Below are 26,509 nucleotides of genomic sequence, written 5' to 3'. Positions count from 1 at the left end.
TAAAAACGATAAAAGTTAGTTACCTGGAAATATTGTAGATCTGAGGCCAAATTTTTTTTTATCAGCATGGGATGATAAGTGGACAACACCAATTTACTAGGTCTGACACACAAAATCCCTCTGAAATCAATACAATTAAGAACTCAAATATAGGATAATCTGGGTACTTGACTGTGTATCAACACCTGCCAAAAGTATTATAGTTATATTCCAAAAATACTTTAAAAACTGAAGCCATAAAGATAAACTTCATATAGAAAACCATTTCAAAGTGTTCCAGTCTCTGAATAAGTCAGTTTTCTTAGCAGAAAGAGCTTTCAAATTTCGAGGTGACTAATAACCAATCATTTTGGGCAGATGTATGATTTATTTTTATAGCTATCATTTGATAAGGGCTCTGTTCTAAGAAATACAGTAAAGGCCCCAGAGTTCGCCTTAGGGTTAAACACTTACTGCATAAGAAAGAAAATATATAGGTCTCTGAAAATAAGCCAATTACGACCAACTGCCAATCAATCAATCGTCGATTCAACCGATGTTTCTGAACACCTATTATGTGCCCAGTGCTGAGTTTAGTGTAGAGAATGCAAAAGGTGAGTAACAGAGAGATGGTGGTCTCCTGCCCTGGTGGAACCCATTGTCCACTGAGGGAAAGAGACAACTAACTGTACAGATAAAACAGCTATAATTCTAAAAAAAAAAAAAAAAGGCTAGAGGGACCCTGGAGGTCATGGTCCCCAGACTCTTTGTTAGGCCAAGACTGGAACCATTCCCGAAGCCAACTCTTCAGACAGGGATTGGACTGGACTATAAGACAGATAATGACACTGATGAGGAGTGAGCTTCTTGGCTCATGTAGACACATGAGACTATGTGGGCAACTCCTGCCTGGAGGCGAAATGGGAAGGAAGGGGGGAACAGGAGCTGGTTGAGTGGACACGGGAATACAGGGTAGAGATGTGGAATGTGCTGTCTCATTAGGGAGAGAGCAGCTAGGAGTACATAGCAAGGTGGGTATAACTTTCTGTATGAGTGACTAACTTGATCTGTAAACTTTCACTTAAGTGAACCAAACCCTCTGCCATCGAATCGATTCCAACTCATAGCGACCTTATAGGACAGAGTAGAACTGCCTCATATGGTTTCCCAGGAGTGCCTGGTAGACATTTATCAGACACTACTTGCCTGATATGGCACTAAGCATCTGAAAACACATCCTATCATTTAGGCCTCACCTATGACACAGGTGTTATTATTCCTACTTGTAAAGTAAGAAAGCGGGAGCTTAGAAACATGAAGTGATTTGCCCAAGATCACAAACCAGAAAGTGACAGAGCCAAAACTGAAAACTGTCTTTTAACTCCAAAGCCTGTTTCCTGTCCACTGTGCTCCCCTGTCATTCACAGAGCTGGAATTCCTGTTGAAGGACTCCATAGTGGGTGTTTACAATTTTAAGCCATTGGTGGCATTCCTTGGCCCTTGAGTGTAGTCACTACATTTGCTGTTTTCATTGGTTAGTTGTTAGAGGCACACATAGAAGCTGTGCTTAGCTCAGATTTAAAAAAGCCAGGGAAGGCTTCCCAGAGCAGGTAGCAGGAAAAATAGGAGTGCACCAAGTGAAGGGGACGCAGGAGGCATGGTACGTGCAAAGGCCTGGAGGTGAGGCAGGGATTCTCCCCCAAGCTCCCTCCACCACAATGGATTATATGTGGGTTAGGAACACAGGAACATTATTTTAGTCACTTCTCATATTGTAAATGTCACTTTACAAAACTCTTAGTGTGGTTTCAGAAAACAAAACAAACTTTACAAGGAATACTTGAGGGATCCTAATTATCTAATTACAATAAATTGTTAATTAAAAATATTTGATATAATATGGACCTTATATTTATCTGGTATAGCAGACATAATATACAAAATTAGTGATTATTTAAAGTAAACTTATTGTTTACACAGCCAATGGCTGACTTAGCATCTAGATAAAACTTATTCTGAATTGTAACTTATATCCCTGTGTTTTAAGGATGTTATGTCTCACTAGGAAATCAATTTTCTTCTAAAGAACAGTAAATATATTGCTACAGTAAAATAAACATGGCTCTCATTGTTCTTTCTAAATAGCCTTTAAAAGGCCCAAATGGATTTTTAAAGACTGTCCCAGGTTTTATTTAAATGGTTTTAAATGTCTCTTTTGGAAAAGTGGAATATTCTTTCAAAAGAAAATAACATTTTTGGCTCTATTCTCTCTGTATTCTTTCACCCCAGAGTTTTCTGCAATTGCTATACTCCTTCCTATGTGAAGACTAGAAAATCTCTACCACAAGCTCAATCCAGAATTACACTTCCAATGCCTATGGGATTACCACCCTTCACCCTCACCAAAACTCAAGATGCCTACCACAAATTCTGCTCCTCTCTTTAATTTACTGGATATGATTTCCTTTAGTTCTTTGAACATATTTATAATGGCTGATTTAAAGGTCTTGTCTAATAAATTCAACATCTGGGCTTTTCAAGGACAGTCTCCATTGACTGCATTTTTTTTGTGTATGGGCCATACTTCTCTATTTCTTTGTATGACTTATAATTTTTTGTTGGAAGCTGGACATTTTAAATAATATAGTGTGGTAACTCTGAAAAACAGATTCACTTCCCACCAAAGAATTTTCTGTTGTTGCTGTTTCTTGTTATTGCTTTTGGTTTGTTTCATGATTTTCCAATTAATTCTGTAAAGTCTGTATTTTTTGTTGTGGGCAGCCACTGAAGTCTCTGCTCAGTTAGCTTAGTGGTCAGCTAATAACCAGACATATTTCTTTAAATGCCTTAAAAGAGTGAGTCTCTCACCCTTTGCCAAGGAGCTCTATGTGTGTACACCAGAGCACACCTTCAATGCACTATGGTAGTTAACAACCTTACTTTAGCCTTCACTTTCTGCTTATGCAGAGCCTCATGTCAGCCACAGTGAGAATTAGAGCGTTCCAGGTCTTCTCTGGGCGTATGCAAGGCCCTGTCCATGCACATGGTCTTCCAAAACCAAACCCGTTATCACTGAGTCAATTCCGACTCATACCAACCCTACAAGACAGAGTAGAACTGACCCATAGGGTTTCCAAAGAGTGGCTAGTGGATTCAAAGTGCCAATCTTTTGGTTAACAGCCGAGCTCTTAACCACTGCACCACCAGGGCTCCACACAGTCTTCTACAGCCCCAGTAATATGTTAAAGCTTTTCAAAGCCCCCTGTGGACATCTCATTTCCAGTGTTTTCTTTTTTAAGTTTTTTGGCCTACCTCATTTGTCCCAACTGGTTATCATTGCCTCAGGCAGCTATAATGTCAAACAATTGTCACTAGCTGTTTTTGAAAAACACCCTAGGAATAGGACTTTTTGCAATGGGCAACCTTCTGCATCAGGTCAAATAAAGACAAACCCTATGAATGAAGGTTTTCCGAGGAGCTTCTGGACAGGTCAAATAGTGACAATTCTCTGGAGTTGGGGCTTTTGGGGCAGTGATAAATATGTTCTTCCCTTTCCAGTGACTGCTATGCTGCTGGTTTTCAATGCTACCATGGAGATACGGAGAAGGGGTGAGAATAGAACAAATTAAAACATCACGAAGCCTGCTGTTCTTACTGAAATTCAGCCATTTTTCTTGAGTAAACACTCCCAGGATATCCAGAATTCTAAAAAGTTGGTTTTGATCATTTTTGTCTGTGTGCTCATTACTTTTATGGAGAAGCAGATTTCTAGAGGTCCTTATTCTGCCATTCCAGAAGTGCCTCTTAACAAAAACTTAAGTTTATGTACAGATTTTGTTATAAAATATATATATATATATATGATAGAATGATCAACAAGTAGTTCAAGACCAGACTTGCCGGCCTGACATAGACTAGAGAAACCCTGATAGTATGGTCACTGGACACCCTTTCAGCTCAGTAACGAAGTCACCCTTCAGCCAAAGACTGGACAGGCCCAAAAACAAAATGAGACTAAACAGGCACACCAGGCCAGGGGCAAGGAAGAGAAGTCGGGAGGGGACATGAAAGCTGGTAACAGGGAACTCAAGGTTGAGAAGGGAGAGTGTTGACATGTCCTGGGGTTGTTAACCAATGTCATTAAACAGTATGTGTACTAATTATTTAATGAGAAACTTGTTCTGTAAGCCTTCATCTAAAGTACAATAAAAAAAATTTTTTCAATTAAAAAAAAAGTCTTTCAAGCAGGACAATACACTGTCTTAGGATCAAATTCTGGGTAAGAATGAAATGCAAAAAAAGAAAAAAGTTTACGCTGATAGAAAAGTCGCATTAAGAGAAGGGTTGCACAGCCGATTAATGTGACTGCTGTCCATAAGTTGTACACCTGTCAAAAGTTGAATAGGCAAAAATTGTGTGAGACAGATACACTTACAAAAAAAAAAAAAGAACAAGTACCCTGGCTCTTGTACAACCAAATACCTCATGGGATTCAGTTTCTGGGTTTGGAGGGTTTAGGGTTGTGGTCGTGGGACATCCCAGTTAACTGGATTAGTAACATGTTTAGTGCTTCTGTTTCTGTCTCTTAGTTCATTGCACAGTGCCTGGGGTCTTAAAAGCTTACAAGTGGTCACCCATGGTACAACAATTGGTTTCCATTCACCTGGAGCAACAGAGGAAGAAGAAGAGTCAGGAAAAGGAGGAAGAAATGGAATGTGTGGCTAATTGCCTCCATGAACATAAACAACTACCTTCTTTGCCATGAGTCCAGAAGAACTGGATAGTGCCTGGCTTCATTTCTGAACATTTTGATCTAATATTCTATATAAGAATCCTGATCAAAAAAAAGGAAATTCAGAACAGAATTTCAAATTCTCATGGAAACCAGATTTTTTGGAGCCACAGAGGCTGGATAACCCCTGAAACTACTGCCCTGAGATTATCTTTAAGCCTTCAACCAAAAATATTCCCTGAAGTTGTCTTGAAGCCAAACAATATTTTAGCATAGGACTAATAGGCCACAACTACCACTGCCTCCAGACTGAGTCCAGCACAATTAGATGGTGCCCAGCTACCACCGCCAACTGCTCTGACAAGGATCACAATAGAGGGTTCTGGACAAAACTGGAGAAAAATGTAGAAAAAAATTCTAACTCACAAAAAAGACTAGGCCTACTAGTCTGACAGAGACTGGAGAAACTCCAAGAGTGTGGCCCCCAAACAGCCTTTTAACTCAGTACTGAAGTCACTCCTAAGGTTCGCCCTTCAGTCAAAAGATTAAAGAGGCCCATAAAACAAGACGAGACTAAATGGGCACACCAGGCCAGGGGCAAGAAGACAAGGTAGGAGGGGACAGGAAAGTTGATAATAAGGAACCCAAGGTCGAGAAGTGGAGAATGTTGACATGTCATGAGGCTGGCAACCAATGTCACAAAACCATATGTGTATTGTTTAACGAGAAACTAATTTGCTCTGTAAACCTTCATCTAAAGCACAGTGAAAAAAAAAAAATAGTTTACCTTAAGTAGTAGAGAATGTCTGCCTTGAGCACTGTGCTCTTTTAAGAATTATCTATATGGGAGCAAACTGACAACAGCAACTTTAAAGTTCAGATATGAAACTTAGGTGGCAGCGAGTTTCTGTTAATGGAGAGGAGCAATGTGGGAAAGAGAAGTGAGAATGGTTGTACAATTTGAAGAATGCAATCGATGTCACTGAATTATATGTGTAGAAATTGTTGAACTGGTGTATGTTCTGCTGTGTATATTCTCAACAACAACAACTACAACATAAAACATTGGAAAATGTGTAAAACATCTATTTCATTTTGAAAATGTATAATAAATGGCTATCAAATCCCTATGATATTTGAACTCTGAATACACGTAAAGGAACAACGCTTACAATTAAGCTAGAAACTAGACTGCATCTATTTCAACCTTAAAAACTGTGTACGACAAATATAAAATGTGCAAGCAGGATTGTTTTTTCAAATTCTTTTAGGAGATTGTCATGGATTGAATTATGTTCCCCCAAAAATGTGTGCATTAAGTTGGCCGGGCCATGATTCCCAGTATTGTGTGGTTGTCCTCCATTTTGTGATTGTTACTTTATGGGAAAGAGGATTAGGATGGGATTGTAACACCCTTACTAAGGTCACATCCCTATCCAATGTAAAGGGAGTTTCCCTGGGGTGTGGCCTGCACCACCTTTTATCTTAGAAAATATAAAACTAAAGGGAAGTAAGCAGAGAGTGAGGGACCTCATACCACCAAGAAAGCAGTGCTGGGAGCAGAGTGTGTCCTTTGGACCCAGGGTTCCTGCACAGAGAATCTCCTAGTCTGGGGGAAGAGTGATAAGAAAACCGACAGAGAAAGCCTTCCCCTGGAGCAGATGCCCTGAATTTGGACTTTTAGCCTACTTTACTGTGAAGAAATAAACTTCTCTTAGTTAAAGCCATCCACTTGCAGTATTTCTGTTGTAGCGGCTCTAGATGACTAAGATGGGGATACACAGGCAAAAGTTTGAACATCACCTTCATATCAGCCTTCTGAAAACTATACTATGATCATGTCACAAACAGATTCAGAAACTCACAGACTAAAGTCCTTAGCATATGTTCAAGGCACTCCACAATCAGGCCCCAGCATGACCTTCCCACTTGATCATCCACCAGGCCCACATGCAGAGCCTCTGCCTTAACCTTGACCTCTCCCTGTGGCTGGAAAATCAGATTGAAAGGAGCTGAGTGGACACAATAAGACCATTTAGGAGGCGAACTGCAGACCACTGATGCCCCAGATCTCAAGTTCACTATGCATTTAAGAATCATTTCTTGATTAACTGGTGAATTTTCTTTTAAAAAACAAAAACTAAAAGGCTTTTAATAAAAACTTTCTCAAATATGTTTGAGACCTTTTCTCTACTAAAAATGAAAATAGACTACTAAACCCCGTATGTAAAGGGAAGCTAATACTTACAAAAATATTTTGTCAACCTGTTTTAATCATTACAGAGGCTACAATAAGGCATTTAAGCATATCTGTCTTAACCTCTGATTTAATTTAAACCCTCTTATGTTATTTTAGTGTTATGAGACTGTTCCAAAATGGACAGCAAATTGAGTACATGGCAATTACATTCAGTTAAACATGTTTTTATGCTTAGAGTAGGGTTTAAACACAAGGCTTTTACACAGGCAAACCACTCTATCCAAATAAACACGGATGCTCCACATACCAAAAAAAAAAAAAAAAGTTCTTCAACTATATTTAACAACTTGGATTTTTAACATTCTCTCAGTATATTCAAGTTATTCTCCAAGACCCACTCTGTTCTTATTTTCAGTTAAAATCTACAAGCTTACCTAGCCTCAAGTTCAAACTAAGTGGAAAGCTGTAGGCTTCTATTTTACCTATTTATTTCCATTCTGGTTCAGACACTCTGGTATCAGTAAGAAGGCCACATCAATAATGACTATAAAGTAGGAATTTCATATTCTCCTTGACTAACAATGGCCATGTCAAGACCCAAAATGACAAAGACCAAAAATATGCTTGGTTAGGCTGGATATAAGGATGAAAATAACGATTTCATAGTTTTTTCTCAATGTTTCTCTTTAAAATACCAAAGTTCCATGGAACTGAAATAGGACAATTCCTTGGTTCAGATTCTACAAACACTTCCTGAGTACACTGAGGCTTCTCTAGTGATCTGCCCAATGTCACTCAGGCAGCAAGGGGCCTTCCCTTTTCCAGTCCCAACAGTGCTGCACACAGATCAATAGAGAGCAGAGCCGGCCTATAAGAAGAGGCAAGGACCACTAGGTTTGTAGACTAGACCACAATAAGCAGTTCTATACTTTAGAATGTGGTTACTGGGTGGCACGAAGAGTTTGCACTTGTCTACTAACCTAAAGGTTGGCAGTTAGAACCTATTTAGTGACACTGCAGAAGAAAGGCCTGGCAATCTGCTTCTGTAATGATTACAACCAAGAAAACCCCATAGTGCAGCTCTTCTTTCTAACACGTGAGGTTGCCATGAGTCTAAATCAACTTGATGGCAATGGGTTTGGTTTTGCTTTTTCTTTTTCTAATTTAGAATATTGTCTGTTATGGATTGAATTGTGTCCTCAAAAAATATGTGTTGTAAACCTTAAACCTGTGGTTATAATCCCATTTGGGAATGGGTTGTCTTTGTGATATTAATGAAGCAGGATTCCAAAAACACAAACCAAACTTGTTGCCATGGAGGTGATTCAGACTCATAGCGACCCTATAGCAGAGTAGGACTGCCCCACAGGGTTTCCAAGGAGTGGCTGGTAGATTCAGACTGCTGACCTATTAGGTAGCAGCCCCACTCTTAAAAAAAAAAAAAAAAGAGGCAGGATTAACCAAAACCTGCTGGTGTTGAGTTGATTCTGACTCATAGCGACCCTATAAGACAGAGTAGAGCTGCCCCATAGGGTTTCCAAGGAAGGCTTCCAAGGAGGGCAGCAACCAAGCTCTTAACCACTGAGCCACCAGGGCTCCAAGGCAGGATTAGTGGAGGGTGTACCTTGAGACAATCTCTTTTGCAATATAAAAGAGATTAAACAAGCAAGCAGAGGATTGATGGGGTAAGACAAATGCCAAGACACATGGAGATCTCCAAGGAACCAAGAAGCAGAAGTTGAAGAGACAAGGACCTCTCTCCAGAGCCAAAAGAGAGAAAGCCTTCCCCTTAAGCCAGCACCCTGAATTTGGACTTCAAGCCTCCTAAACTGTGAGAAAGTAAATTTGTTTGTTAAAGCCACCCACCTGTTATATTAGCACTAAATAACTAAGGCAGTGTCTTACTCAAAATGTTCATTATTCAGATTAATCCTTAGATTTACAAATTATGTATGAAGTAAACCTAGTTAAAGAAGCAAAAAGCAAGTTCTTAAACTCAATTACAAAGGTTTCCTGATTCCAAATCTTTGCACTCTTTAAAAACAAAGGCAAACAGCTACAGACAATGAAGTAAACCTGCACAACTGCTAAACTGAAAAAAAAAAAAAAAGCATGAGCAAAAGGCCACTTCTTGTCATTCAATGAGAATGAAGCAATTTCCTTGGAAAGAAAACGTAGAGAAACACCCTACTATCGGTGTGGAGACTATTGGATTAGGCAGCAGACAAAGCATTGACATTGAGAAGCAAACTCCGCTAGCCTTGGGTCAATGGATTGGGTCAACATATTAACTCCCAAGATGTTCTGAAGACTGAACTGTATTTAAATAAACAAAATCCCAGTACAATGCAGTTAAATGCATTCTCTGCCCTATCCATCCCCTAAACTAAACAAAATCCTTATACTCCTTTGTTCCCCACGTGCATTTTCTGCCCTGCTAAATTCTCTGAAAAACGCACCCTTTCTTTCCCCTGCCATCCCTTCAAAACAAACCTGGTAAACTGCTTTGTACTGATGCCTCCCACCCTGATAGTCATTCTGCTGGGATCTGGGGAGAAAAGACGAAGCTTTCACCTGGGGGCCACACTGCACAGTCAACTTCTGAAATGCTGCATCAGCAACCAACAAGCAAGTTACAGAATCTGTTGCAACAAGGAAAGGCTTGTCAAAGGAGAGGGTGTGCCTAAGTCTTACACATGCCTCAGTAAAATGAAACCTAGACTCAAGAATCAGTCATGACTACATCCTGGCCCCAGTATTCACCACCTATCGCATGCACACTCAGCTTGCTTTTCAAGAAAGTAGTTTTCAAGAGAGTATTTTCTCTCTCAAAAAATTTCTCAAAGGAGAAATTTCTCACTGCTAAGGAAAGTCAAAGTTATAAACCCCATTGATATTTTAAGCCAATGATGTCATTATAACTAGACATTCATTCCTTTTCCAGTTACTAACTTTTGTGGAATACAGATGTAATTTTATAGTGTGACCGCTCTCCAAAACTCAGAGGAAAAAGAAGTCACTTGTAAAAGAGTTTTTAAAAAAATCTGGAAACTTCTTTTGTCATAAAAGAATTTGTCATATTAAATATAATTATACTAAAATATTATGTAAATATATAAACATTTTACTGCATTTCAAATGAATTCTAAATAGTACATTCAAATTCATCAAAAGAAATACATTTCAAATTAATTCATTAAAAGTTCTTCCAAGTCATCTTTACACCACCTATCTCATGGAACATTAAAAAATAAGTTATGAGTAAAACCGACTTATTCCAAAGTCAAAATTTTCAAATATCTCTGAAGCTTACGAATGGTTTTTAATCAGCTGACTCCCAGGAGAAAAAAACAAGGATTCAATACACATATCACCATGCCAAGTATCACATGTCCGTGGAAATTGTTTTGATGAAATTCATAATATAGTTCAGTAAAGTCACAATTTTATAACTTAACTTAAAATGCAAAATGTAAAGTGGAGATAAAGAAACAAATGAAAGTAGCACGCCAGTGGTTTGACACCAATGCTGTCTTAAATTCCCACTTCATACAACCCTAGAGGTAAGTACAGAGCAGAAAGCAGAAAGGCCTGAAGTGAATCAAGATGCAAATTATGTGCAGCGTAATTACAAATGCAGGCACACACAAGTAAACCACGCAGTGCAACAGGCCAAAAACTGGCTCTGTTAAAACAAATGGTTAGAATCAAAGTGGAAATCTGGCTGTTAACAAGGAATCCAGGAAAGCCTAGGGGAAGGATGATTCACAGATCACAAAACAACCCCCAAGTTACCTAAACTCACACTGGTTAAAGAACCCTCCTCTAAAGCTTTAGCCATCAGTCCTGCCCCACCAGGGTCAGAAAAGTAGAATCCACTCTCAACTCCAAAAGGGCTCACTCAAAGAGCTGCTGGGCTTGCCCCAAGGCCAGCAGGCCACCACTATAGAGTCTCTGGGGGGAAACCCATATAGCAGGAACTCCTGGATGCACATTTGCAGAGAAACTAAGGCTCTTCCAAAGAAGCTAAATACAGATTTTGGGTGTTTAGCATTTACTGGAAACTCCCTGGTGGGAAGCCAAGGTCTGCCTGGGTTCTTCCAACAAGTCAGAGTGTACATTCATCACCAGCTGGGAGGCAGCCACACCACCGCATCAGAGATTCAGAACCAAAACCCAAATAGTGAATGGAAGGAAGCTCCACAACTACAAAACACTAAAAACTCCGAATCATGACACAGCTACTTGCTTCTCAAACAGCTCTACAGTTTGCATGCAAAGAATTCGTCACCAACAGTATCATTTTATCCTCACTTTCTACAGATCGGAAAACTCAGGCTCAGAAAGGTTCAAGGGCCCTAAAAAAATGGCAGAGCCAATTCTCACGCTATGACTTGTCTCTCTAACCTCATACTCTTTAGAACAAGAATGAGTTTGGGAATCTTTCTGAATTGGAGACGGTGCAAAGAGCTGGTTGAATCAGCATGATCCATGGTGTGAATAAATTCTTGGTTCAACTGAGTACTATGTTCTCCTTTTATTGACATACAATTTAATTTCAAGTGCCAGAATGAGAAAAACATGAACTTTCTGAAATGAAAACTTTTTTTTTTTTTTTTTTAAATGACTCAGCATTTAAGTTTGTTATCACAAGCAAGCTATGGGCAATTTAGCCTTAAGAGGCCTCAGTGTGCAGCTTGGTTCCTGAGAAGAGGAGATAAACAAGTAAAAAATGGACCTTTATCTTACATGTTTCAAAGTCCTACACAGCTGGAATAAAAACTGCAGGGGTTTTAGAAATGTTCAAGAAGTGACAAGTGTTGGGCACTGGGGCTCAACTGAAGAGTAGTGGGCAGGGAAGCGAGAGGTCAGGAAGGAGATAAGAGAGGGCAGCAGCAGCTGAAACCAAACCTGTGTAACAGCCTCCCAAATTAAATACCAAAGTAAAGAGAACCTGACAAATGTGAACAGCATTAGTGGACGCTGGTGTCCAAATTACCTCAAAGTCACCAGCCTTATCCCATGCCCAAACCACTTTTCCTACAAGCAATTTCATAGACAACTCTCCCCAGTCTCTCCCACCTTTCTCTTGAGGTTCTAGCTGTATGTGGGTGTTATGTCATCATACAAAAATGTAGCCTTTCTAACCAACAAGAACTACCTTAAACAAGGATGAAAGACACGTGATAAACTAGGGAAAATATATGTCAAAAAGTTTTCTGAATGTACAGTCTTCGTGCCAATCAGTAACAAGAACATGGATACCCAATTATTAAAATGGGCAAATGGCACAAATAGGAAAAAAAAAATACAAAGGACCAGTACACATATAAGATATTTTCTCACTGATGACACAAGAAATGCAAATAAAAGCAGTCACTGGATTAAGAACAAGTTCCGTTTTTAAATCTACCCCTAAGTTGAGTTTGTACCCAAGTTGGAACAACTAAGTGTGGTTCATATTTAACGTCAGTCAAATGTTTGTCTTAGATTATAGCATACAGTATACCTTTCTATGCATAAAAGACATTAAAGAAACACCTCCAGATGCCCTAAAATATCTTTAACATAATACAGTAATAATAATAATAATGTTTTGGTGCACATCACAAAGTAGTGCCCGTTTGTTATTACGAACCATTGTATACAATGTAATAGGCTTTATGACGATTCGTAATTACGGGTTATACATAAGTCGGACATGTGTAACCTGAGGAAAAAAAAAATTTTTTTTTTTTTTTTTTAGAACTGCCTATAAATACAGTAAAACCTACGAAAGCTGGAACCTACGTAAGGCAGAAACCTGTCACAGAAGGAAAACTCAAATATTTTCCAATAATGTAAAACAAAACAAAACAAAAAACCTGTTCCATCGAGTTGATTCCAACTCACAGCCAGAGTAGAATTGCCCCATAGGGTTTCCAAGGAGCGACTAGTGGATTCAAACTGCTGACTTTCCAGGTAGGAGTGGAGAGAGTATCAGAAAAGTCTTAAGACTGCACTCTGTCAGAAGCCGAAAACTTGCAAAACCCGGACAAACAAGACAGTCCCATTGAGCTCTGGCTCTCACCATTTTCACTGTATAACAAAAAGATGTGATTTTTCATCTCTCTGACTGGCAAAGATTAAAATGGTTATCAAAATCCATGTTGAGGAATGGGAAGAAACGAGCACTCCAGGCACTGTCAGTGGTATAAACAAGGAACGCCTCTCTAGAGAGCATTTGGCAATATTTATCCAAAGCCTTTCAAAACCACATTATCTTGTGACCAGTGATCGCACTTCTAGGAATTTACCCTACAGAGGATAGTCATATCCTATTTATGAACTCTAACCCATTTATTTATTAATTTATTTTAACCCATTAAGAATAGGAAGTATCATTTTGAGTGTTCACAATCTCCAAAATGCGAAGACCAGGAAATCCTTCTCTCCTAATGAAAGGAATCAGATCAACATAAATACACAACGTGTGAAAGTAAAGTGCTTCCTTGGTTAAGTGTTATTCTCTTGTTTTACAAATTTAATTTCAGGTCGAGTACCAGAATGATACACATGCGGCCTTTTTTAAAAAATAATTTAAAAGGCCCTATTCCATGCTGGCTACTAACCAAAAGGTTGATGGTTCAAGTCCACTCAGATGCATCGGAAGAAAGTCCTAGCAATCTACTTCCAAAAAATCAGCCACTTGAAAACCCAATGGAGCACAGTTCTATTCTGACACACGGGGTGTCATGCATTAGAATCAACCCGACAGCCACTGGCTTTTTTATTGCTTCCTTGCAGTTTTAACACTGAATTTAAGTCCTCTACTTAAAAGCCTTCATATAGTTGTTCATTATTTGCACACATGCTTACGTGTTAGTCACGAGGATTCAACTGTGGCATCTGGGTTGGGCACATTTCCCTATGCCCAAACATGCCTTTTCTAAAAAAGGGAAGGAGGCTGTTTCTGAAGCTTGGTGTCCTCATCCTCCAATGTTAACTAAAGGAATGCTGGTGTCCTACCCAGCTCCCAGTAAATAATAATGGATAGTTGTACTATCATCCTCGCCCCTATTGCCAGGAATGCACACTTCTCCTTTCTGTGGGTTCTGTAGGTTCTGCAGCCCCAGCACACCTACCATTCAGGGATTTTACCTGATATCCTTTTGTACTGTAACACACCATCTTCACTCCTAAGCCTGGTGGAACCATATTATTACAGGGCTAAAGTCACTGCAAAGGAGCCCTGGTGGCACTGTAGTTAAGCACTCGGCTACTAACTGAAAGGCTGGTAGTTCGAACCCACCAGCCACTCCATGGGAGAAAGATGTGTCAGTCTGCTTCCATAAAGATTACAGCCTTGGAGACCCCGTAGGGCAATTCTACTGTCTGAAAAAGTCTCTATCAGTCAGAATCAACTCAGCAATGGGTTACAGTTACTGCAGGAGCCCTGGTGACACAATGGTTACACGCTTGGCTGCTAACCCAGAGTTCGGCAGTTCGAACTCACCAGCTGCCCTGCTGGAAAAAAGACCTGGCAACCTGCTCCCCAAAGATTATAGCCTAGGAAACATTATAGGGCAGTTCTACTCTGTCCTATAGGGTCGCTATGAGCTACGAGTAAGAATCAACTCCACTGCACACAACACCAACAATAACAAAGTTCCTGCAACCTGTAAACGTTGCAGTGTAAGAAAAGATCTGAGGAGCTGGAAACCAGTTGGAAGAATTCTTTGAGCGGCATGCCTCCTGTGTTAGAGACACACATTTCTGCTGTTTGTCAATACCAGGCTCGCTCCGTGGCTTCCGAAGGCACTGCTCTGGGCTCTCATGCCTACTTATTAACACCCATCACCAACCACCCCAAGCTCTGCCCACCAGACTACTACAGACTGCATCTGCCGCCAATCAAAAATAGCGAGAACTGACTCTACACATTCCCCCCAGCTTCCATTTCCGCCCAGATACTGGACTGTTTGGGGCATAGCAAGGAGTGTGCCTCTTTAATAAGAAGTTGTGTTAGAACATGGTTCCACTAAATATTATACTGAAATGGTCATGTTCAGGAGTGCACATTCAGAAACCTAAAACAGAGCTTGCGATTGTTTTAGAATTAGTGTTGAAAGGCTCTCCTGGGATGTTTTATAACTTGAAAGGACATGATCTAAAGAGTCATCAAACTTATGTTTACCCCTAGGGAAAAGTATGCATTTTAAATTTGGGGAACATTTCCCTAACTTTTATGAGCAATGTGATACCCTGCTAATATTCGCCTAAATCTACCCTCTTTATCAGTTTTATAAAGGCATATACCTTAAGGCAGTCTATTTCTAATAAATTTCCAACAAACTGATACAAACAGTATTCTGAATTATGATATCTGGGCCATCTTTTGCTATCTGGCTATATCTGTAATTGCTCTTTTTGGGGTGATATGATTTGAGCTGCAGTATATTTAAATCTACAAGATACACTGTATTATAAGTAGATATGAGAACCATGGTAACTTTCTTATTAACTGCAGTCTAAGCAACTATATGATTAACATTTAACACTTTTTCTTGAAGTCTTCCTCTTTCCTCACTTTTCTTTAAACTTGTTAATATCTTTCTTGCTTTTAACTTTTAAACTGTTTTCAAATATTAGCCTCATGAATGCAATTTACCAGAGACAATTTGTTTTCCCTTTTTATTTCTGATCAATCAGAAAGCATGATTTTTTAAGTATTAGAAACACTATTCACTTTTTCCAGTTTATAAAAAACCTCTCAAGTACCAAAACCAAACCCACTGCCGTCGAGTTGATTCCGACTCATGGCCACCCTGTGGGATGGGGCAGAACTGACTGCCTCACCTTTCTCGCACGGAGCAACTGGTGGTTTTGAACTGCCACCCTTTCAATTAGCGGCCAAGTGTTTTAACCACTGCACCACCAGGGCTCCTCTCTCAAGTACAATCAAGTTAAAACATCCTGTTGATTAAACAAAGCCAGTTACTATTTAAACAACCATTGAGAATTGGGAGCTTTCTGAAACATACACAATTACACACACATCCAGACATTTTGTATAAAACAATGACATCCCTCCTCACCAGAGTTTATTGTTTTAAAACTGATTAAACAATGATAAAAATAAAATGGCAAACCAAGATGATTAGTCCAACCTGGCAGTCTATACACTTTCTACCCAGGCATGAAAAATAAAGCATAGGGTTAGCACCCCCTGACTCCAGAAAAAAACCCTTTCTGCTCAGATGGCCTCAACCCCTTCCCTTGGCATTTAGTTCTCAGAAGCTAACCTCAATTAGCTAAGCTACCAGGGCTGGGAAAGCATGGGGATACTGGGACCCACAATTAAGACAGGCCTTCCACAGGCATCCTCGGGTGGGTGCTGTGACATTAGCATCCTGCAGTGCACCCACGGCTTTAACTGGAAACTCACAATCAAGGGCCAGCAGCAGGTTCAACCTCTGATCCCTGACTTCTTGTTGCCAGTTGCCATCGAGTCGATTCTGACTCATGGCAACCCCATGTGTGCAGAGCAGAGCTGCTCCATAGGGTTTTCAACGGCTGGGACTATGAGTCGGAATCCACTCAACAGCAACAGGTTTGGTTTTTTTTGGTTTGACCTTTCAGGAGCAGATCATCTGAGGCACCTCTGGGTGGGTTCAAACCACCAACCTTTCAGCTAGTAGTCAAGCACTTAACCATGCACCACCCAGGGACTCCCGATCCCTGACTTAACTGTATCAAAAGAAAAAACGTCAAAAGATACCCATTCTGTTAAAATATTTAATAACTTTACAAGATTATCAACAACCTATGATTACCCCCTTTTGCAAATAAAGTTGACCATGTCCCTAATAATGGTTCTCCACTGGCTACAAAGCACTGAGACTTGGCTGTCTGGCCCCACTCCCTTACCACCCTCGCCTCCTGTCACTGCACTCTCACCCAGCCACATCGAACTCCTTCAGCAACCAGAACTCAGGGCCCTTTCTCATCTCCCTCTGCTTGGGACATCCTTTGCTTTCAGAACCAACTGCTTCTCTTCCTGTAAGACTCAGCTCAAACGTCTCCTCCAAGAAACCATTTTTTCCATTGAGCAGCTACAATACATTATCATGGCTCCCAGTTTTACATGCCTCTCTCCAAGCTTCACTATGAGACCTTAAGGGTATGAATTCTGATGCCCCCGAGTATAATTCAACACTATACTTCCAGTCCTAGAAGACAGTAGGCACATAATAAATGTTTAACCAATGGATGAGTACACAGATGAACAAAGCAATGAACAAATGACCTAACAGTGAGCTCTCTAGTTGTTGCCTGAAGACAGGGGAGGGTCTTCTGTTTAATTCTCAGTAGTATTAAGCCCTGGCTGATCCCCAAAGAACATGCTGGGCTCCTCATGTCCTCTCAGCCACTCACCAGCTTCACATGCTCATTTCACTTTTCCATATCTTCAAATCCAATCCCATACTTTAACCCCTTATGAGACCCCCTGGTTTTTATTTCATAGCTGTGCTTGCATAGTACACATAATAACCTATTTGTATGTATTTCCATAAAGGTTCCCAACTTGATCATTAGCCCCTAGAGCCCAGGTCTTTTGTCTCTGTAATCCTAGAAACTAGCACAATGTCTGACAAATAGCAGATAATACATAGGAGATGGATGGATGGATGGATGGGTGGGTGGATGGGTAGATGGGTGTGGATGGGTGGATCGGTGGATGGTTGGATGGATGGATGAAAGGGTAGGTAAAGGGAGGGAAGGAAGGGAGTAAGTGGGAAGGAGGACCATTTTCACACTTTTTTCTTTTTCTTGCTAAACCATCTGATTTTTTTTTCCAGGTAAACTATGATCAGAGAGAGAAATGATGGGAGAAGAACAGAAGATCATTTATAGTCAAATCAGTGCTTACCTAAAAGCATGTATGATACCACTGTCTTTTTCTACATTAATAATCACAGGCCCTTTACCACTATCTTATTATCTCCCAGTACCCTTTCTCAATAGCATAATGGCTTAGCAAGTTTTTAACTGGATAAGACTGAACAAACCACAAAACTTAGAAAGCTATCGCTGATAATGCTCATATCTGCCAGGCCCTGTGCCAAGATCTTTCACATATGTTATTTTTCTTAATCTTCATATAACACTGCAGAGTTGCATTTAGAAAATGGAGACTGAGAAAGATTAAATAACTGGCTCCGAAGTCACTAGGCTAGTAAGTTGTGGTGCCTAGACTAAAACCCAGGTATGTTCAAACCCCATGCTTCTTGACTGAAACCTCAAAACTCTAGGCCTTGTTCATAAGATTAGAATAACGGTGTCAAACACTGTCCAGTTACAGACAGAATTTCAAAGGCCTGTGTTGTCATCTTCACTAACTCTATCATTCACCATTATTAGACATTTTATTCAATTCTTTTTAGCCACCAAACCACTGAAGACCACAGAATTCCCAGTAGGAATAAATCCAGCCTTAGAAAATCTTCCTAAGTGTGGCAGTACCTACTCCAGGTTCTTGATGCAAACAGGACACTTCTGTTGCTGAGACATTTCAGGGTCTCACCAATTCTCCAGCATGTCTTTAAAACAATAAGAACCAGGGACTGGTGACGCTATGGAAAAAGGGCACTCTGACCACAGTGGTGTCAAAATGGTACGACCTTTCTATGGGGCCATCTGTCAGTATGTATTAAAAGTCATAAAAATATACATATCCTTTGGCTGAGCAAGTCGAAAGTAAGAATGTATTCTAAAAAAGTAACTGGCTGAATGCCCAGATATGAAGGTATAAGGACTAGAAAGGTCAAACAATAGAGGAATGATCAAATTACCCAAGGTACAGACATTCGATGACTTATTGTAAAAGCCTTAAAAATGGTGATACACCTGAATATTTACTGCACTGCTAAAATTATAAGTGGGAAAAAGAGATTATAAAATATATAAATGATCCTCTTTTTGCAAAAACTGTACTATATACTTTAAAAAGTCTATAAGAAAAATGTTTAAAAAGCTGCGAGAATATACATCAAAAATGTTAACCATGGTGGATCTCTAAGTGGTGGGATTATAAGGGCCCGAGTACAAAATCAGAGAACTTTGCTTATCTTTTTTTTTTTTTTTAGATTTTCTACAACAACCATTTTATTACTGGCAAAATAATAGCAAAACATTTTAAATTAACTAAATCCCTGAAAAATGCCAAAAAGTTGGTAATAAAAACCATTAAGCACAAATTTTTTTCCCTCTAAAGTCTCCTTTCTGATACCCTGTTGTTAAGTTTGTATGTACAACAGAAAGAAACACTGCCCGGTCCTGTGCCATCCTCACAATCGTTGTTATGTTTGAGCCCATTGTTGCAGCCACTGTGTCAATCCATCTTATAAGGGTCTTCCTCTTTTTCGCTTACCCTCTACTTTACCAAGTATGATGTTCTTCTCCAGGGACTGATCCCTTCTGATAACATGTCCAAAATATGTAAGATGTAGTCTTGCCATCCTTGCTTCCAAGGAACATTCTGGCTGTATTTCTTTCAAGGCAGGTGTGTTAGCTCTTTCAGCAGTCCCTGGTATATTCAATATTCTTCATCAACACCACAATTTAAAGGTGTCAATTCTTCTGCAGTCTTCCTCATTCATCGTCAAGCTTTTGCATGCATATGAGGTGACTGAAAACACAACTTGGGTTAGGTACACCTTAGTCTTCAAGATGACACCACCACTTTTCAACACTTTAAAGAGGTTTTTTGCAGCAGATTTGCTCAATGCAATGCGTCTTTTGATTTCTTGATTGCTGCTTCCATGGGTGTTGATTGTGGATCCAAGTAAAATAAAATCCTTGACAACTTCAATCTTTTCTATGTTTATCATGATGTTGCTTCTTGGTCCAGTTGTGAGGATTTTTGTTTTATGTTGAGGTGTAATCCATACTGAAGGCCGTGGTCTTTTATCTTCATCAGTAAGTGCTTCAAGTCCTCTTCCCTTTCAGTCAGAAAGCTTGTGTCATCTGCATAATGCAGGTTGTTAATGAGTCTTCCTCTAATCTTGATGCCCCGTTCTTCTTCACAGAGTCCAGCTTCTCAAATTATTTGCTCAGCATACAGATTGAATAGGCATGGTGAACACATACAACCCTAACTCACACTTTTTCTGACTTTAAACCATGCAGTATCCCCTTGTTCTATTCGAACGTCTGCCTCTTGATCCATGTACAGGTATCTCATAAGCACAATTAAGTGCTCTGGAATTCCCATTCTTGTCAATGTTATCCATAATCTGTTATGATCCACAGTTGAATGCCTTTGCACAGTCAATAAAACACAGGTAAACACCTTTCTGGTATTCTCTGCTTTTAGCCAGAATACATCTGACATCAGCAATAATACCCCTGGTTCCACATCCTCATCTCAATCTGGCTTGAATTTCTGGCAGTTCCCTGTCGATATACTGATGCAGCTGCTTTTGAATTATCTTCAGCAATATTTTACTTGTGTGTGATATTAATGATATTATTCAACCATTTACACATTTGGTTGGATCACCTTTCTTGGAAATATACATAAATATGGATCTCTTCCAGTCGGTTGGCCAGGTAGCTGTCATCCAAATTTCTTGGCATAGACAAGTAAGCACTTCCAGCAACGCATCCGTTTGCTGAAATATCTCAACGGGTATTCCATCAACCCCTGAAGACTTGTTCTTCACCAAAGCCTTCAGAGCAACTTAGACTTCTTCTTTCAGTACCATCGGTTCCTGATCATATGCTACCTCTTGAAATGGTTGAACATCGACCAATTCTTTTTGGTATAGTGACTCTGTGTATTCCTTCCATCTTCTTTTGATGCTTCCTGTGTCATTTAATATTTTCCCCATAGGATCCTTCATTATTGCAACTCTAGGCTTGAATTTTTTCTTCAGTTCTTTCAGTTTGAGAAATGCTGAGTGTGTTCTTCTCTTTTGGTTTTCTATCTCCAGCTCTTTGCACATGTCATCATACACTTTACTTTGTCTTCTCAAGCAGCCCTTTGAAATCTTCTGTTCAATCTTCATTCTTCCGATGAAGTAAAAGAGCTGAACAAAAGATTTCAAGGGGTGGCTCGAGAAGACAAAGAACACACTCTGATACCTTAAACTTGTTTAAACTGCTCACATCCAGGAGCCTAGAGTAAACTGAGAGGAAAATCAAGCTGCAAGAGGTTTCCCAATTTCATCTCCTGTTTTCAGTTCTCTGTAGAAGGATACATCTTCTTGCATTTGTAGGAAAGCTGACACTGAAGGTTTAGTTTCTAGAACTTAAGCACAGGCCCTCTAACAAGTAAGGAAATAGAGAAAGAATAGGACTGTGCACAAAACACCATTAGCAGAGCACAGGTCTTCACTCTTATATACGAAGTGCAGAGGAAGAATGTGATGGGTGAGGTAATGTTTTCTTCTAACCCCCCTTACAAAGAAGGATTTCAAAAGACAACATTCAAAAGTAGCAAATATTTTTAAAAACTTGACACAACTGACTTCTAGATAAGGCAAAGAAATGTCTTCCGAAGTCACAATGGTGCTCTACTTACTTTAGACTCTCAATAAATTTACCATAATTAGAATATAAACAGCAACCACTCTCCATTTTCCTTCTGATGGAACAGGCAATTTAAATGTAGTAGAAATTAAACATCTAAAAAGTGAAACTATTCAAAACATACTACAAACCTGAGGTTATAAAAGAAGTATGTATGGCGGACTACGTATGCAGCAAAATACACATCTTGTTCATAAGAACAGGAGCTGTTCCAAAAATCTATTACAAAACAGATGTATGGAATTAAGAACACATTTCCCCATCCAAACAATGCTATACGTTATGGTGGTTAACTCCCAGCATTGTTCACAAAGTCTATTTAGTCATTGTTGTTAAGTGCTGTAGAATTTAGTCATTAGTGAGAAATATTTATCCCACACTTGTGCTTTATGTGAATGGTACTGGTGGTCTAAGTGAAGAAATCAGTAACAGTAGGGGAATAAGAAACATAACCAAGGATCTGCACCCAAAGGACTCTGATACTAACAACACTGTAGTGGATACTGTGGTGTGCCGCCCAGATCCCTCCCTCACTACTTGAGCGCCAAAGGCTCTCGGCTGAGTCCATCTCCAGAACAGCTCTCCAGCTGAAGAGAACACCCCCCCACGCCCCCCTTCCCGCCTACTGCTGATCATACCCTCTTCCTAGGGGTAGGCCATGCCCAAATGATTAGTCAGTGGAGGGGGTGCAGGGAATAAAGGCCCTGCCCTCTTGCCTCAAGGTAAGATAACTCAGAAGTGCCATCCCAGCCCCAGAGCTCCCTACTGGGAGAATCGGCTAAGGTCTCTGTTCTAACTGCATCATAGTTCAACTACTCCCTCTGCCCAACCCTGCTTCCATTGCTCCCTCACTAGTAATGATACCAAAAACACTTACCGCACATTTTACTAGATACATAAATGAAAACAGATAGATGATAGATCGACAGATACATAGAATATAATTCCATTTTACACATGCAGACACTGAAGCTCAGAAGTGAAATGGCTTGCCCAAGGTCCTATGGCAAGTAATTAGAGAGCCAGGATTTGACTACAGACTCTAAAGACAATCACTACATAAACTAACTCTATCTGCTACAAAGAAGTGTTGAATGAATTAAGGCCAACTAGGCAACCCAACCCAGGGCGCCCTGGTGGCATAGTGGTTAAGAGCTCAGGCTGCTAACCAAAAGGTCAGCAGTTCGAATCCACCAGCTGCTCCTTGGAAACCCTATGAGGCAGCTCTACCCTGTCCTATAGGGTCACTATGAGTCAGAATCGACTCAATGGCACACAACAACTACAGGCAGCCCAGGTTCCCTGCAGTCAGGAATAAGTGGAGTGGTGAACAATGGTCATTCCTAAAACAGGAATTTACAAAAATACTTGGAATCCAGGCCTATCAGAAACTACATACCACAATTAAGGCTTCAGATATTCTTATGCCTGAAGCAAAAAAGCAGAGGCTTAATGGAACCAGAATTTCATAGTGAAACTACATAGTTATAAACTTCTGCATGATTACTAGATCCTAAAAATAATGGTTGGCAAATCTTGTCCACCTACAAACAAAATACTACAATATGTGCAGGCAGATGTTTACCATGGAGTAGTGCTTCCTCATTCTTCCTCATCTTTTATGACAACTCCAATCCCTATAAGAAGCTACATAACATAGTACTTAAAAATGTATGACCAATAAATTTCTTATCAGGGGTACAACACTCTTATAATTAAAATTCAGCTTACCCAAGATGTACAACTTCTTCATCTACAACCACACCACAGCTTCCCCAAGCTTGCCATAGCCAGCAATCTTCTTTTATAGAATAAGTGGTTATTTATACCTCCTGACAAACACTGAACCACTAAGAGTAATATTACCCTTCCCCAGTGGCCACGCTGCCCAAGAGCTACAAAACATAAAACCATTCTTTAAACTCTAAACAACTGCAAAAAAAAACTATTAATTTTAAGTTAACACATTAAGCTTGTATGCTTGCAAATGGAGGTAAAAACTGACTTCAACAACAAGAACAAACCATTTGAAGCTTTAACATAATTGTAGATTTACTATTTCCTTCGAATAATTGTTTTAATTCTTAATATTCGTAATCACAAAATCTAATGTCACAGTCTTTCACACGTATTTTACATATCATGATTATTTTTTAAAACTCTAATGTCAGTTAACTAAAAAATTGACATACATTTTAAAATACTAAAATAGTCCAATTAATGCCATTTTAAAATTTAAAAATAATTGGGTTGTTTCAGTTGAGTCTGACAAGTTTCCACTCTTCCTTTAAAAATTCACGAATGCCACTTCTCATGCCACTACTTTGTAAAGCACAGCCGCAAACAGCACACACACACACACACAAAAAGCATTTGTAATTTCCTGATTAATCAATTTTGCCAACCAAACCAAAACCAAACCCGTTGCCGTCGAGTCGATTCCAACTCATAGCGACCCTACAGGACAGAATAGAACTGTCCCATAGGATTTCCAAGGAGCACCTGGTAGATTGGAACTGCCGACCTTTTGGTTAGCAGCCGTGGCTCTTAAGCACTACACCACCAGGGCTCACCGTTAAATTATCCCTGAGTCTGCCACTTCTGAAGAAAGTAATTACAGGCCCCATGACCACTTCCCAGCCACTAGGTCCTCAGGAGAAAGACCTGGCAATCTGTTCCCACAAAGATTACAGCCTAGAAAACCTTATGGGGTGGTTCTACTCAGTCCTACAGGGTAGCTGTGAATCGGAACCAATACAATGGGATACAACATCACCAGTTCAACGTTTATGAAACTGGGGATACCACGAGTCTAAGAAAAAAATTTCTCGCACTGCCTTAAAGTTATCTAATCTTTTGGAGCAACAAAAAAAAGGAAAGCTTCCACGTAATCAGGCAGAAGATAGCAGGGTAAACCAGATCCACCACCAGAATGGGAACACAAACTCCATGAGAAGCAGGATGGTCTCTATCCAAACTACCACCGTCCCTTTAGCACAGCACCTATAACACTAAAAAAAAAACTGTAGGTGCTTAATAGTTTCTGAATGAATAAATGAATGATACCCACTGCCGTCGAGTAGATTCCAACTCACAGCGACCCCGTAGGACAGAGGAGAGCTGCCCCAGAGGGTTTCCAAGGAGTGCTTGGTGGATTTGACCTGTCAACCTTTTGGTTAGCAGCTATAGCCCTTAGCCACTATGCCACCAGGGTTTCCAAATGAATGATACCAAAACCAAATCAAACTTGTTGCTGTGGAGTCGATTCCAACTCAGAGCGACCCTACAGGACGGAGTAGAACTGCCCCATAGAGTTTCCAAAGAGTGCCTGGTGGATTCGAACTGCTGACCTTTTGGTTAGCAGCCAAAGCTCTTAACCACTAAGCCATCAGGGTTTCCACGGCTATCATTTACTGATCACTTACTACAGTGAGGAACTTTCCTAAGCTTGTTACGTACATAACTAAAACAGGGGACTGGTGAGGACATAGGGAAAGGGCATCGGGGGACCCGGATTAGAGTGAAACTTGTAAAAGGTGGATCTCGGCAGGACTGCCTTGTTTTACCAGGTCTCACAAACTTTCTGCCTTTGCCAGGGTGCAGGGTGCAATTTTACCACTTTTCTATCACTCTCTTTTAGTGGAAAATATTTGAGTTTTCCTTTTCTGACAAGTTTCCACATCACATAGGTTCTGGCTTTCACAGGTTTTGTTTTGTTTCCATTTTACAGATAAGGAAGCTGAGCTTCAGATGGCAAAGCTTAAATGGCTGAGCCAGCAATTTGTCTTACCTAGAGTCTGGGCAGCTTCCCCTCTGCCAGATCAATACCAAAACGAAGTTTAGAGCTACAAAAAGACAAAAAAATGGAGAGCATAGTCTGGCCAAAAGTTGTATGATCAAACAATTCACAAACGAGTAAGTCTGTGAACCTCCTAGTGCCATTTCAATACAGCAGACATACAGCCAATGGAGTTTACGCTTGTTGCTAACAAGCTACACTTCAGTCTCCTGTATTCACAGCACTGTGGGATTCTTCTAAGAACAGGTACCCTGTTTAAAAAAGTGACTGATCTACATAAAGAACAGCTTCCTAAATTGAAAACTACAAGTTCAAAGCGAGACATAAGGACCCTAACCTCCCTTCATTAAAATATACCTACAGTTCCCTCCCGAAAGCCTATCTGACCAAAGGAATTCAAAGAACTGTCCAAATAAGTAAAAAGTGTTTGGCCAGCACACTAGAACTAAAATCTTGTCTGAGTAGTAAGAACTGAGTCCCATCACATCTTAGCTATTTCCTAAATGCCCCTCAAAAGAAGACTTCAGGCACTACCTAAGATTATTAGGCTTCCTTCTTAAAACGTGAAACAATTATTTAGAGGATGAATTTTTTTCAACTCCCGGCTGGGAACGGAAGTTAAGTTGAGATTCTCTTCCTTCCTCAAGCAAGCAAGAGAATTGAAGAGCACCCCCCACACACACACACTCACGCCCTGCAGTAAAAACGTCTCAGGGCCTCTTCACCTGTGGCAGTCAGCCTAGCAAGCCTGGATCTGCTGGGAATTAAGGCTCTTTCCTCTGCTCGGGGCTAAAGCGGGTGGGTGGGGAGCACAGGGCCGAAGGAACTGGTGCCTAAGTTTTCAATCGGATCATTTTTCTCAAGTTGGGCAGCTCTTTCCTTCCGTCTTTCCTTCGGCCTGGCCTGGGGCACACACCGAGCTTTTCCAGCGCGGGCATCGTGGCCCGGGCCGGAGGGTAGCGCTGTCTCAGCCAGGCACCCCAGTCGTCCTCGAAGTCTGGCCGCTGGCTGCCCGGGGCGCGCGGCCGGTGTCCGGCACGGACCCAGGGGCCGCACAGCCACCCCCGCGGCCAGGCGTGGGGACCGGGAAGGGGCACCCACCGCGGGGCGGAGGGGCGGGGTGAGCACTTCCTGACTCTCGCATTGTCCACGCACCGCCCGCGCCACCCAGGGCCCCGCCACCGCGCGGTCCCCGTCGGGGAGGAAGTTGGCGCTCGCCCCGCCA

The 26,509-nt window shown here is 40.6% G+C and overlaps 1 protein-coding gene and 1 long non-coding RNA gene across 8 annotated transcripts in view; both read right to left on the bottom strand.

Annotated features, from left to right (window-relative positions):
- Positions 1 to 26,509, bottom strand: part of HECA (hdc homolog, cell cycle regulator) — a 67,640-nt gene that overhangs the window by 40,733 nt on the left and 398 nt on the right. The gene's annotated exons all lie outside the window — the stretch shown is intronic.
- The window catches only part of LOC135232439 (uncharacterized), a 33,904-nt gene extending 7,395 nt beyond the window's left edge, over positions 1 to 26,509 (bottom strand). The window contains exon 1 of the long non-coding RNA XR_010323033.1: positions 24 to 26,509. This is a non-coding gene — a long non-coding RNA (uncharacterized LOC135232439). The remainder of the gene's footprint in view (positions 1 to 23) is intronic.

Source organism: Loxodonta africana, chromosome 1 (genome assembly GCF_030014295.1).
Source record: "Loxodonta africana isolate mLoxAfr1 chromosome 1, mLoxAfr1.hap2, whole genome shotgun sequence".
Classification (NCBI taxonomy): Eukaryota; Metazoa; Chordata; class Mammalia; order Proboscidea; family Elephantidae; genus Loxodonta; species Loxodonta africana.
This window is presented reverse-complemented; position numbering and strand designations above follow the sequence as displayed.